Source organism: Biomphalaria glabrata, chromosome 4 (genome assembly GCF_947242115.1).
Source record: "Biomphalaria glabrata chromosome 4, xgBioGlab47.1, whole genome shotgun sequence".
NCBI classification, from domain to species: domain Eukaryota; kingdom Metazoa; phylum Mollusca; class Gastropoda; family Planorbidae; genus Biomphalaria; species Biomphalaria glabrata.
Window position 1 is genome coordinate 21696756 of NC_074714.1, and position 13053 is coordinate 21709808.

Consider the following 13053-nt stretch of genomic DNA (forward strand, 5'->3'; position numbering starts at 1 on the left):
AGGTAAAATTAGATATTAATAATGGGGAGGGGCGTTGGATCGGAGTGGGTGTGGTGGTGCTATTTCGATGGATTGAGAGGTGTGTGGGTGTAATAAATCTCTAGCACGCTGGCTATGGTGTTTCGTCACAGGGATCTAATATGGTTAGAACGGATAAATCAAGGGGATGATAGAACATTAATCATGCATTGGAGCTGTTTCTATGACACATCAACAAAATTATTGGAATGGAGTGTCCTTTTACAAAAAAATCGCTCTAAGAAAACCCTATCTATAGTCACTTCATGAACTTAGCCATTCTCCTTAGCCCCATCGTCTTGCCCTCCACTGATTTCCTTGCTTGTTCCGCCTCGACCACTACTATACATTTTCGCCCCGTTTTGTCATCTTATTATTAACACCTGTTCCACTTTGTTTGACCGCACTCACTTGATGCCCCCATAGAAACAAAAATTTTGTAACCCTCCTCTTGGGGGCGCAAACGGATGGGAGATATATAAATCTGATTTAAAGACATTGATATTGTTACGTATCTCTGATCTTCTGGCTAAATGTACTAGTAGGCACACAAATAAAAACACTGCAAAGAACTTGACTACTCAACTTTTAGCTTCATATAACTTTATTGACTATTAATTCTAACAATTAGTCACGTTAACATGTAGCGTAGAATACTGTACAATATCTGTCAGTTTACAGTTAGCTATACTTCGTTGCAATTCATCTCTTCACTTCGTTGCAATTCATCTCTTCTCAACTTGCATCGAGCCGTATTCCACAGAACAGACCACGGACACACTTCCCAGTGTCGCTCCAGGTCTCCCAAAGCTGAACCAAGTCGTACTCAAGTCTACCGAATCAGAGCCGTACACGTCTTTTATCGACTGTAACGGCTCAAGTCCACTGTAGTTCGCTGTATAGACTTTAACGACAGTAGTCCACTCCAGTTAACTCTACCCTAGTTAACTTAAATCGAGTCGTACACATCTCTCTTCTACTGACTCGCACAGTAGACAACAGTAACGACGACTGTACCGAAGACTCTACCGACGACTTCCTACGACTCACTCACGACTGACTTTCACATTAACTCTCTGGCTTATATAGAGTGCTTAATCGCTCCTCCAAAGTTGCACAAACACTGCTAGTATCATCTGAAACAACACGTGAGGAAACGTCACATCCTGTCTCTGTTTATACATGCACATTCCAGAGACCACCCGCTGCAGTGTCATCTTGTCGGGGTCACACGTAGTGCCCTCTGTCTGTCACTGGACATTGCTAGTACCTTCTAGAACAACACGTAAGTACACGTCACTTCCTGTCTTTGTTTATACATGTACATTCCAGAGAACACCCACTGCTATGTTATCTCGCCGGGGTCACAATTAAACCTCTTCCTGTCACTGGTCATTTGTAACAATATTCTGGCACATTCCATCTCTGACTACTAATATTTGGCTTTAAAAGCATGACTGGAAATTTGGGCATTGGAAATTAGGGCATTGGAAATGTGTCAACCCGGAAAAATGGATAGCGGTAAAATGGGCACTTTTAATAAGGCGGAAACACGTGCACTCTTTAATAGCGACCATAAGTTTTTATAAAAATTGATTTTTTTAACGTATACTATATCTTTAGGGCATGACCTATTTAGGGCGATATAAAAAAACAAAAAACAAAAAAAAAAAAAACACAACTTATAACAGTTTTTGATGTAGATATTTCATCATAGATTGTTTATAGAGGAATGAATAAGTGTCTTTATTTTTTACTCAATTTTTTACAACTCCTGGTTGGGTGGCCGCTGGACTCGTCTGTGTAGTAGGTACAGGATGGACTCTGGGATGGTCTTTATCTTGTAGAGGGACTAGGTTGGCTCATAGAAGCTTATGCTCTAGGTAGTCGGCAGTAGACAGCTGGGGCCAGAGACTGGAGATACCTTCTCGCTGACAGGGGTAGTGTCTGGCGTTGTCGGCTCAGGTTGTTTTTTTTTTATGTTGTACTACTGTAGATCTAGCACCAATCGATGAGGGAGCTCGAGTAGATGAAGACAGTGCAGATTTAGTGATTGTAGAAGCTGCAGGTTTAATGTAGGCAGTTTTGCACTACAATTAGAAACCAGGCACGGTTTAATAAAAATATAGGCGGCTTATAAGATAGAGGCTACGTTTTAGCTTTGATTGCTTAATGAGGAAATCTGTTTGGTGGGTGTTAGCGTCTGTTTGAGTTCAACCCTACGTGTATATAGATAAGGACAAAATCTTATTAACATAGCTCCTAGTGCCGGATCAAATAGAATTAAGGTATTTTGAATCTTAGTTTAAAATAAAGGTGCTGGACCAGGGGCGGACTTGATATGGGCAAACGGGCAAATGCCAGGTGGGCCGGTCTGGTCGCGACCAAAAAAAAATAAAAAAATTTAAATGCAGACAACCTATTTTAAAAAGTGACAGCAGCTAGACACAGAAGGCCGAACACGTTTTCTTGTATTTTTAAAAAATTATTATAACAATTAATTTTGTTTGAAATTCAACAAGAATATAAAAAAAATTCAATTTTCACTGTACGTATTATCATTTGCAAAACGTTAGACGATACTTTTTGCTATGTGCGAGCGGCATGAACTTCAATACTACTTTGATCTCTTCGAGATTGTGTTTGGCCTAATCGTTTTGCTGGTCGGCATGTGCGTTTGATGGCACTCCCATTTGTTTTTGCTCCTTCTCACTCCCGTCTTTTAATGGTTCCATTGACAATCAACAAAATAGAGGGACGAGGTAGGTTAAGTTAGAAAACATTGATTTAACGCAGCACAAAAAAAATAGGGGTGACAATTAGCTCTTTAACAATACTTGATAGAAATTAACTTTAGCACATACACACACAGCCGCGATATTGCAAATCATCCAACTTATTCACAGCTCAATATGGGTCTAGAGTTCTACTTTCTGCGATTTGTATAGAAAAAGTAAGTTTTCTTTTTGTTTATTTTTAGTTAGATCTAAAAATACTGCACTTAAGGCTTGCAATAAAAAATCATTTAATTATTTTAAAAAAATATATCAATTTCTTTCAATATTATTACAATTATTGGCAAACTTATGCTTATTATGAAGTCATTAATGATGAAAATTCTTATAATAATTATAATTAGTAAAGATCTAGCGGTGTCATATGCGGTATTTAATAAAATAAGATTTATATTTATATTTTAAATAATGGGTCATGATATAGTCATATACATTTTGCGTTTTTGACAATGTACCAGTAAGTGCGTCTCTAACCGTTAATGGAATGGGTTGCCTGAGTCAGTCAGGAAATCAATGACTTAGCTTATTTTAAGTCACAGATCAACATGCATGACTAGATTGACACATGAAATACGTAGCACGTAACTCTCTTATATTTTAAAGAAACGTCTTTAATCTATAAGTAATACCAAAAGGTTTCATACTCATTAAGGCTTCTATTGTATTGTTTATAGTTTCACACTACATGCATGTATAAATAAAATACATTATGTAATCCTACGCAAGCATACATCCAGTTTTCGATGAGTTATCAAACTTTTATATATTTTGAAGAGAATTTGACTTACACCTTACACCTATAATATGACACATGGGCGTAGCCGGTGGGGGGGGGGGGGGTTCAAATCATTATTTGCCTCAGATCTAACTGTCTGAAAGAGAAACTTTACTTATTGCCCCAGTGCAGCCAACTTAAGCAAACTACAATCACCAAATTTCGTGAGCGTAGCCAAAAGGATTTTTTTGGGGTTACCCTCCACCTCCAATACAAAAGCTAAAGCAACCATTGTTACATTTTATACTAGTCGCTGGACTTCATTAAGTGCAGTGAATAGTAGATTTGGTTTTTTGAATTATTTAGCGGAAGAGTAGCAGGCTAATTGCACTGTAGATACATCAGAATATGCACTTTTAAAGCTTAAAAAAAAAACGGAAATAAAGCTCGGATCCGGGGCTTTGCCCCGACCCCGCTGGAATAGCTCACAGCGCTCCCCAAGACTCCCTAGCTGTCCTTGGCGGTGTGTGCTGGCTTTCCACTAATAAAAAAAATAGATTTTTCTAGGTGTGATAAACCGTTTTAGCTCACTCAAGGTATGACTCAGGTCCAAGCATTTAATTAATTTAATTTTAACATTATTTCATCAATTTCACTAATTTAGCCCATCAAGCGCTAAAAACAATGCCATCACCCCTCTAATCCAACCCCACCCTCTTTGGCAAAGATGTCACTTTTACTATCCCCATCTTGACACGTGCCACAGTAGACTATTGACAAGAGTACACTCTATCTTGGCAAACATCCGTTAACACACCCCCCCCTTTTTTTTCCGGGAGCGGCTGGTCACTTCACAGAGCCCATTCAACTCAACGCCTCGGGCAACGCTGTTCGTCTAGCGCTAGCCAATGTCAAGGTATAATCTCCCCTGATCTGGCCGAGCTCTGATATTCTCCCCTTCACATACTCTGACCACCTAGGCAAATTTCCTGTACTTTCAATTCGCGCCTTCGCGCAATGTCTATCCCCTGGAAACTTTCGTCTCGGTCGAGCGGGGAATTCTTTTATCTAAAGACGCCAGATAGTCTACACCACCTTTACAACCCTATCGCCCCCCGATTTCCCTGTCTGAGTCATTCACGCTGGAAAGCTGACAGGGAGCGCATAGGTCTCTTGCTCGAGCTCTACATCTTTTCATCCCCTATTTCTTACACTTTGGATTGTGCTTTTTATTATAGGCAACATCCGCCTGAAGTCTTAGCAACCTAAGGCTGATACCAGATTTGTTGGCACCAGATCTGTAGATACCAGCTGTCACAAGACGCTAGCAGTGTGCTGGCGCCTGCTTTAACTGGTCGTGGTCTAGGGTGATTCTGGAGGTCCGACTGTTGACGCTGGAACTTTGGTGGCTTTAGCCATGTCGCGATTTTGGTGTTTGTCTATATAATTAACATATAAAACTGAACACCGGAATATAGTTAGAAAAACGTAGGCGTATAACTTTATTTACATCCAATATAAAATCTTCCAAATCAAACGTTTCTTATCGTCTTACCTTATCTTATATAATACAGACGTTACTTTAAAAAAGAAGATGATTACGTCCTACGCGTCATGCATTTAGTCATGCATATTAACCAATGACTTAAATTTAAATACAGGTACATCAACAACTGGTGACTAAACTCAGATCTCTAATGACTATGAACATTAGATTTCACTATAAGTTTCTCGTACAATCTTAGGAAGACTAGCAGAAGCGGGAAATACGACCGTCCGCTCTACAAAACCCACGCTCCCTGTCCGTTCGTTTCAAGCAAAAACCCCTCCCACGTGGACAACACCGCAACACAGTGGTTACGTCCCCTTGCATCATCAGTGACGCATAACCTCAGTGGTTACGTCTACATGCGTCATCAGTATCTGACCAGTGATTACGTAGGCCGCGCCAACTGCCCCTTTCCCCAAATTTCCCAGGTCACCCCGCCCTCGTTATAGCCTAGGTTCCCTGGTCACGTGACAACAAAATAAACATTAAAGCACAAAAAAATACTTATTTCCCCTTCCAATAATAAAAAAAAATCTAATTCAACTAATTAAAATATATTAAAAACATAAATAATTGCATTAGATCTCAAATATAAATAACAGTAAACAAACTTAAAACTTTCCACAATAACTAAGGCCATGGTAGTGGACTGCGGTTGTTCTGCTACACACACACAAACGGGTGTGGGCTCACAGCGGTTTGTGACACCAGCCTTACTTATCTTCATAAGTGTCCAAGCAACAACGCTAGCCACAGACTCGTCACTGGCTTGACTGAATGGTAGCCGCAGCTGAGCTCTGCAGCTATACATCGTTGGACTGCACCCGGAGCCTAGATCCACAACGCCAGCCAACCAGCAGACAGCGTCAGTACCAGCCACACCCGTCTCATCAGTGCAGCATCGACCTAAAGCTAAGCAACCAGCCTAATGACAGACCACTTGGTTCTCAAATCTAATGATGATAGATTTATACATGTAAATACTCTAGATCCCATCCTAGCAACTGTACAGCATTTCACCTTTTAATTATTTCTCTTGTATAATAAACTGTACATAATTTTACATCTAAATATAGTATTTGTTGCCTGCATTATAACGCTGTGCCAGTAGATTATATGTGCAAGTGTGGGTTCTCAAATCATAAAAAAAAACCCTAGACACCCAAATTTCAATCCAGCTTGTCATACTAGGGTAGAAAAAAACTTATGTATATATATATATATATATATATATATATTGTTATAAACTTGGTGGTGGCACAGGGAGGGGTAGGTGGTGTGTGTGTAGTCAGCCGACGCAAATAGCCCTAGGCCAGCGCTAGACGAGCGGTCAACCGTGACGAGCTACGACGGTCAGCCGAGTCGAGTGTCAACCGGACAGTTCGGGAAGAATCGCCGTCGTGAACAGAGCTCAGGAGCGTCACGAGAGTTGTAGTCATCTGACCACATAGAAACGTCGAGCGGCGTTCTTTCCGGTTCGAGAAGGCCAGTAGGGACCCTATATAAGAGCGGAGATGACGCAGTCAAGACGGTTCAGAGCCCCGTTCACTACAGTCCGGTCGACTACAGCACAGTTCAGCGGTGTGGTTCTGTACAGAGCATTACGATGGTTCAGTGCGGAGTACTGTCAAGTACAGCTGAGACGGCTGGCGTCTTGATCTTGGTCTGCGATCGAGTCCGACACAACGAGCCTAGTGTGTGAAGTCAGTCCTGAACTGTTGAACCCAGTGCAAGCCCGGAACGAGACGGAGAGGCCAGTGCAAGAGTTGATACGGCGGTACGGTGTTATCGGAGAGATATTTGTACAGTCTTGTGTTACGAGCTGCCAATTGTACAGTATTGGCTGTTATTTATTCAACTATTAAAGTGTTACGTTACTTTGGAACCCTGAGTTGTCAAGTTCTTTAAGTTGGTGGTGTATGGTGCAGTTTGCAGAGATAGTGAGATTCGTAACAATATATATATATATATATATATATATATATATATATATATATATATATATATATATATATATATATATATATATATATATATATATATATATATATATATTAGTGTTTCGAATGAACATTGACAGGTAGAGGTCACTATGTGTGACCCCGGCGAGATGACACAGCACCGAGTGTTATCTGCAATCTATGTGTGTAAACAAAAACAGGATGTTACGTGCCCTCACGTGTTGTTCCAGAGGACGAACAGATCTACGAAGGGGGCAGTGTTACAAATGAACAGTGACAGTTAGAGGTCACTACGTGTGACCTCAGCGAGGTGACACTGCAGCAGGTGTTCTCTGGAATCGACATGTATAAACAACGACAGGATGTGATGTTTCCTCCCATGTTGTTCCAGAGGATACTAGCAGTGTTTTTGCAACAATAGACAAGCGATTAGGGACTCTATATATTAGGGACTCTATATAAACCAGAGAGTCCATGTGAAAAGGCTCAGTACAGTCGTCGTTACTGTTGTCTACTGTGCGAGACAGTAGAAGAGAGTGGACTTGAGCCGTTACAGTCGATACAGTCGATGTAAGACGTATACGCTACATGTTACAGTGACGAATTGTTATAGTTATTATTCCATAAAGTTATATAAACCTGAAAGTTGAGTCGTCAAGTTCTTTGCAGTGTTTTTATTTGTGTGCCTACTAGTACATTTAGCCAAAAGATCAGAAATACATAACAAAGGGAGGAAAGGCAGGGAGCATTTTCCAAAGGCTGCAGCCTATTTGGACTAGCCAAGCCATTGGACTCGAGACAAAAATACACCTTCTCAACACAATCGTCATTCCAACTGCTACATATACATGTGAGACGTGGAAGTAATCTGTCAAAATTGAGAAAAGACTAAATGTGGCTCAACAGAGATGGCTGAGACGGATTTTGGGAGTCAGTTACACAGACCGGATCTCAAACAAGGAAATCCTTTGCCGAACTGGGAGTCGAACACTTAGTGAGGTTGTGACTGAGCGTCGCATGAGGTTTGCGGGACATGTTCTACGTCAAAATGAATTACGCACACCAAGAGTTGCGATAACATGGAAGCCAAAACGAGGAAAGCGCAAACAGGGACGTCCTCGTATTACCTGGCGACACACCTTCATGGAGGACCTCAGAACAGTGGACACCAGATGGGAAGAGGCTTCAGACATTGCCAGTGACAGATCATTATGGAGACAGCTTGCCGCCCAATGCGCCGAACGGCGCGGGAGAACCTAAGTCTAAGTAATATATATATATATATATATATATATATATATATATATATATATATATATATATATATATATATATATATATATATATATATATATATATATATATATATATATATATATATATATATATATATATATATATATATATATATATATATATATATATATATATATATATATATATATATACATATATATATATTTTTTTTCGGGGGGGGGATTCCACTCCGAAAAAATCCTTGCTACGCTCATGATACGACATGCCTTTGTGGGCCGATTTATCTGGAAATGCCCGGGCCGATCTTGATACCCAGTCCGCCCCTGTGCTGGATCCAATGAGATCAACGCTCTCTAACTTCTAACTTACCCGCATCCAGTAGAACTGAACTAGAACTTACCAATGACGTCTGGCCCCATTTTGACCAGGGCAGAGGTTAAATTAAGGTGGTAAGGTGGGCACTTGTCTTTTCCCCATTAAATACTTAGAAAGAGGAGATGTCACTAACTGTCTCTATTGTTAAGCGGACGTTACTCTTCGTGTGGGGCGGACGTGCCCTACCCGAGAAGGGAAGGGTGTAGATATCCATTTCGTTGCCGACCTCGCTGGACGCGGGGGAGTATATGGGATAAGTTCACTGAACCAAGTTAGAGAGTGGGTAATCAAATGGAAAACAAAATTCTAACAGCAAATCTTTATCTCGAACGTTTTAAAGCGCTAATGAAACTTTTGTATGCAAGCGTTTACGTATCGTCACAGCCTTCCCAGGCTAACGCGATAACCACTGTGCTAGCGAAGAATCATGAGCATGAAAGATTGTATAGTTATCTATTGTTTCTATTTCATGTCTGTGTTCACTCAGACGACAAGCTAAAATAAAGGGGACTAATTCAGTTTATACCACCACTTCAGTCAAGTACTATATTAATAATTTATTACCAATAGTTTATTAACTAATATGTTATTTTTAGTGGCCCCCGAAAGGGGAAAAGACGCTATTAGTTTTGTGTGAAATGTCTGTCCGTCCGTCCCGTTTAGATCTCGTAAACTAGAAAAGATAGTGAAAATCCGACATCACATTATTTTAGACCATTTAAACTTCTGATGCAACGGCTGCTTTTTTCTTTTCTGAAAGCGAAAAATCTAATTTTTTAAATCACTTATGCAAGCAATTTTTTTTTCATAAAAATGCACCACTTTTACAACTATTAACTATTAAACACTCAAACACGTAAGATTTTTTATTAGAGGAGACAACAATACTCCATATTTTAAATATATTTATGCAAACAGTTGTAGATTTTTTGTCAAAATGTTTTGTTTTTATATTTGTATTGTTAAGATATGTAAGTTCTGTTATACTAAGTACTATATTTACACACAAACAAATGTTTACTATTTTTAAGAGAAAAAATCTATTAAGTATGCATTATAAGTTAGAAATAATTTAAAACGAATAGTAATCTTGTAAACTGCATAATTAATCAAATATCAGGTGACCGAGCCTCGCTCGGATGAATAATTTGTTAAGGAAGGATATATACCCGAAGTCATTTTGAGAATATTTTTGTACCAGGTGGCCGAACCTCGCTCGGTTAAATAATTTCGGAAGGTTATATACCCGAAGTCATTTTGGGAATATTCTTGTAATTACGAAAATGAACGATCGGATAAAGACTACTAATCTGAAGAGTTGTTTTAGTGTTCTGTTAGTTCTAATTGTAGGCCTAATTGAACATGTCGATTAAATTTAAAGTCTTTTAAGTCCTCCTACAGTCTAGACAAACTACAGCTCAAGTCCGTCTTAAAGTTTTGCAATCCATCTTTTGAGTAAAACTATTGTAGGCTTACTATTATTGGCTTGGAAGAAGTCTTTGCAGTGTAACTTCTCTACGTTATAGGGTAAAACATGCACTTAGTGACAAAGTAAAATGGCTCATTTTTTCTTATTAGACTTAAATCATTGCATTAGTTTTTTAAAGAAACGTTTCCGTAGGGCACCTCTGTTACGCCGAATAATATGCTCGTTACCCATACGGGATACGTGCCCTGCACAGCCTGACTGTCGGACTATAAGAAGTTCATACCGGCTTTTGCCATCCATCCATCCCAGTGGTGCTATGGCCTGCTTTTACACATCCCTCCATTCAGATCTCTCCTGGGCTTTCCGTCAACACGCCCTAACTCCAAGCTTTTTACCAAGGTTTATAGTTAAATCAAAAGAGGCTGCAGCGTAAGCAAACTCGTTGACCGCTCGCTAGATATCATGTTTAGTGTGAGCTAGTAAGGCGTAGAGAAGCTGTGTTATGACCATTTCCTTTGTTTTGGTACAGGACAGTAGACACCGAAGCATGAACACATGGTAATAATTCACCAGCAAAATAATAATAATAATAAGGCTTGTCTTAGAGTCCGAAAATTAATGAGGATTGCAGCTGTGACCTAAATATCTTGCCACATCCAAGGCAAAAATAACCATTGTCCGCGGTGCTCGATTAAGATTTTCTTTTAGCGTATGCGTCTGTCCACGGCAGCAAATTTTCTTTTGGTCTCAAATGTGTATCCGCGGCCTTTGTATAGAGGGAATTCTTTAAGTCCGAAAGCAGTCTTTTTTGGTGAGCTAAAAAGTGGGAGACGTAACACCGAGACGCTTAAAACACCAGCTTATGGCGCAAACTTGACTTAGCTGACATAGAAGAGAGCACCTGATTGCATGGGGCCTCAGGACGAGACAGCTGGAGGTCAGCAGCAAAATAAACAACAAAGTAAAAGATATCTACACCGCTCTACACAATTAAAGTGTAAACAACTTATTAAGCACTTAAAACACAATAACTAATCATACATCGGCACATTTATTTCATTACTTTTATTTCATAGTTCTATAATAAATCAATCTACAGTAACATGGTGCGCAAATGTTTAATTAGGTCTATTGATTCTTTAAAATTTGTTCTTGTTTGCAAAGAAATATTTTAGTATACTACGGTAAGCCTAGTGACGTAAGCAGCGTTTTTCCCGTTTACGTCATGGAAAATTTTCATTCATAAAACATTCTAGCCAAACTTAATTTTTCGATAATGAGGCATTTTCAAACCGATATAACGGTCGATCTCGAGTTTTCCCAATGTGGCCAATGAGTTGAGAATTTTTTTCTCCTTATTATGCACATTTCGTGAAATTTTAAAGAAAATCGTTAGAGCCGTTTTCGAAATAAAATTTATATATATATATATATATATATATATATATATATATATATATATATATATATATATATATATATATATATATATATATATATATATATATACATACATACAAGAATTGCTCGCTTAAGAGTATAGGATTATAAGACTATATCTATACTAGGGGAGGCGCGGTAGCTTAGTGGTAAAGCGCTTGCATCCGAACCGGATGTCCCGGGTTCGAATCCTGGTGAAAACTGGGATTTTCAACTTTGGAATCCTTAGGCGCCTCTGAGTCCACTCAGCTCTAATGGGTACCTGACATTAGTTGGGGAAAAGTAAAGGCGGTTGGTCGTTGTGCTGGCTACATGACACCCTCGTTAACCGTAGGCCACAAAAATAGATGAACTTTACATTATCTGCCCTAAAGACCACAAGGTCTGAAGGGGGAACTAGTTAGGCCAGGTTCACATCTAACTGTACATTCACTTTCACCTATCCTTTGATCTGCTGGACCGTTGGGGCACTACGCAGGATCTGTCAACATTCTTTCTCCATTCCTATCCCTTTTTCTTTGATATAATTTCATTTGGATGTTCTTTCTGAAAATATTGAAGCCTGTCTGGGTGGACCACTTCGGGGGCCGATTGTGAGTTTGTGTTTCCACACAAACTGTCTTTGTAGCCTTGTTTATTTATAGATCTTGTGTTCTTAGGTAAAAGAAATAATTGTGCAAAAATTTCAGCTTCAACAGAGATCGGAGAAATAACGTGTACAAACTTATGGCCAGACAGACAGACAGACACTCCGACAGACAGAGTGAATTGAAGCTTTGTAAAAAAAAAATAAAAAAAATAACATGCCATGCTCAACTGAACATTCAACGAGAGCTATAGAGAAAAGGTCAGTAAAGTCGGAGTGAAAGAGTGAGAGAGCGTGATGAGAGAGAGAGAGAGAGTGAGAGAGCGTGATGACAGAGAGAGTGAGAGAGCGTGATGAGAGAGATAGAGAACGTGATGAAAGTGAGAGATAGAGAGAAATGACGAGAGGGTAGTGAGAGAGAGAGAGAGTTAGAGAGAGAGCGTGCTGAAAGAAAGAGAGTTAGAGAGAGGGTGTGTTGAAAGAATGAGAGTTGGAGAGAGAGAGCGTGTGGAGAGAATGAGAGATAGAGAGAGGGTGTGTTTAGAGAGAGGGTGTGATGAGAGCAATTTGTGTGTTAGAAAAAACAACAACAGCAGTTTGAATGCACATATCCTCTTGAATCACTCTATCACTAACTCCCCACCACTATCAACTAAATAGAAAACTTAAAAATCGTTATAAAATGATGTATTCGTACAAATAAAGTGAATGTATTTCATTCAATAAAGTTTTCCTCTTCAGAAGATTACAAGTACCAGTTGCACCTATTTGAGCAAGATACAATAGGTGTGATCTGATGTTCCGAGCAGCTTTTCGTTTTTAAACTAGACAAACGGACGAACGAACAGACAGAAAACGCTGATAGATCAACAGTATAGTCTTCGAAGGCTGCTAGAACTAACACCTTTAAAATTGTATACACCGTTGC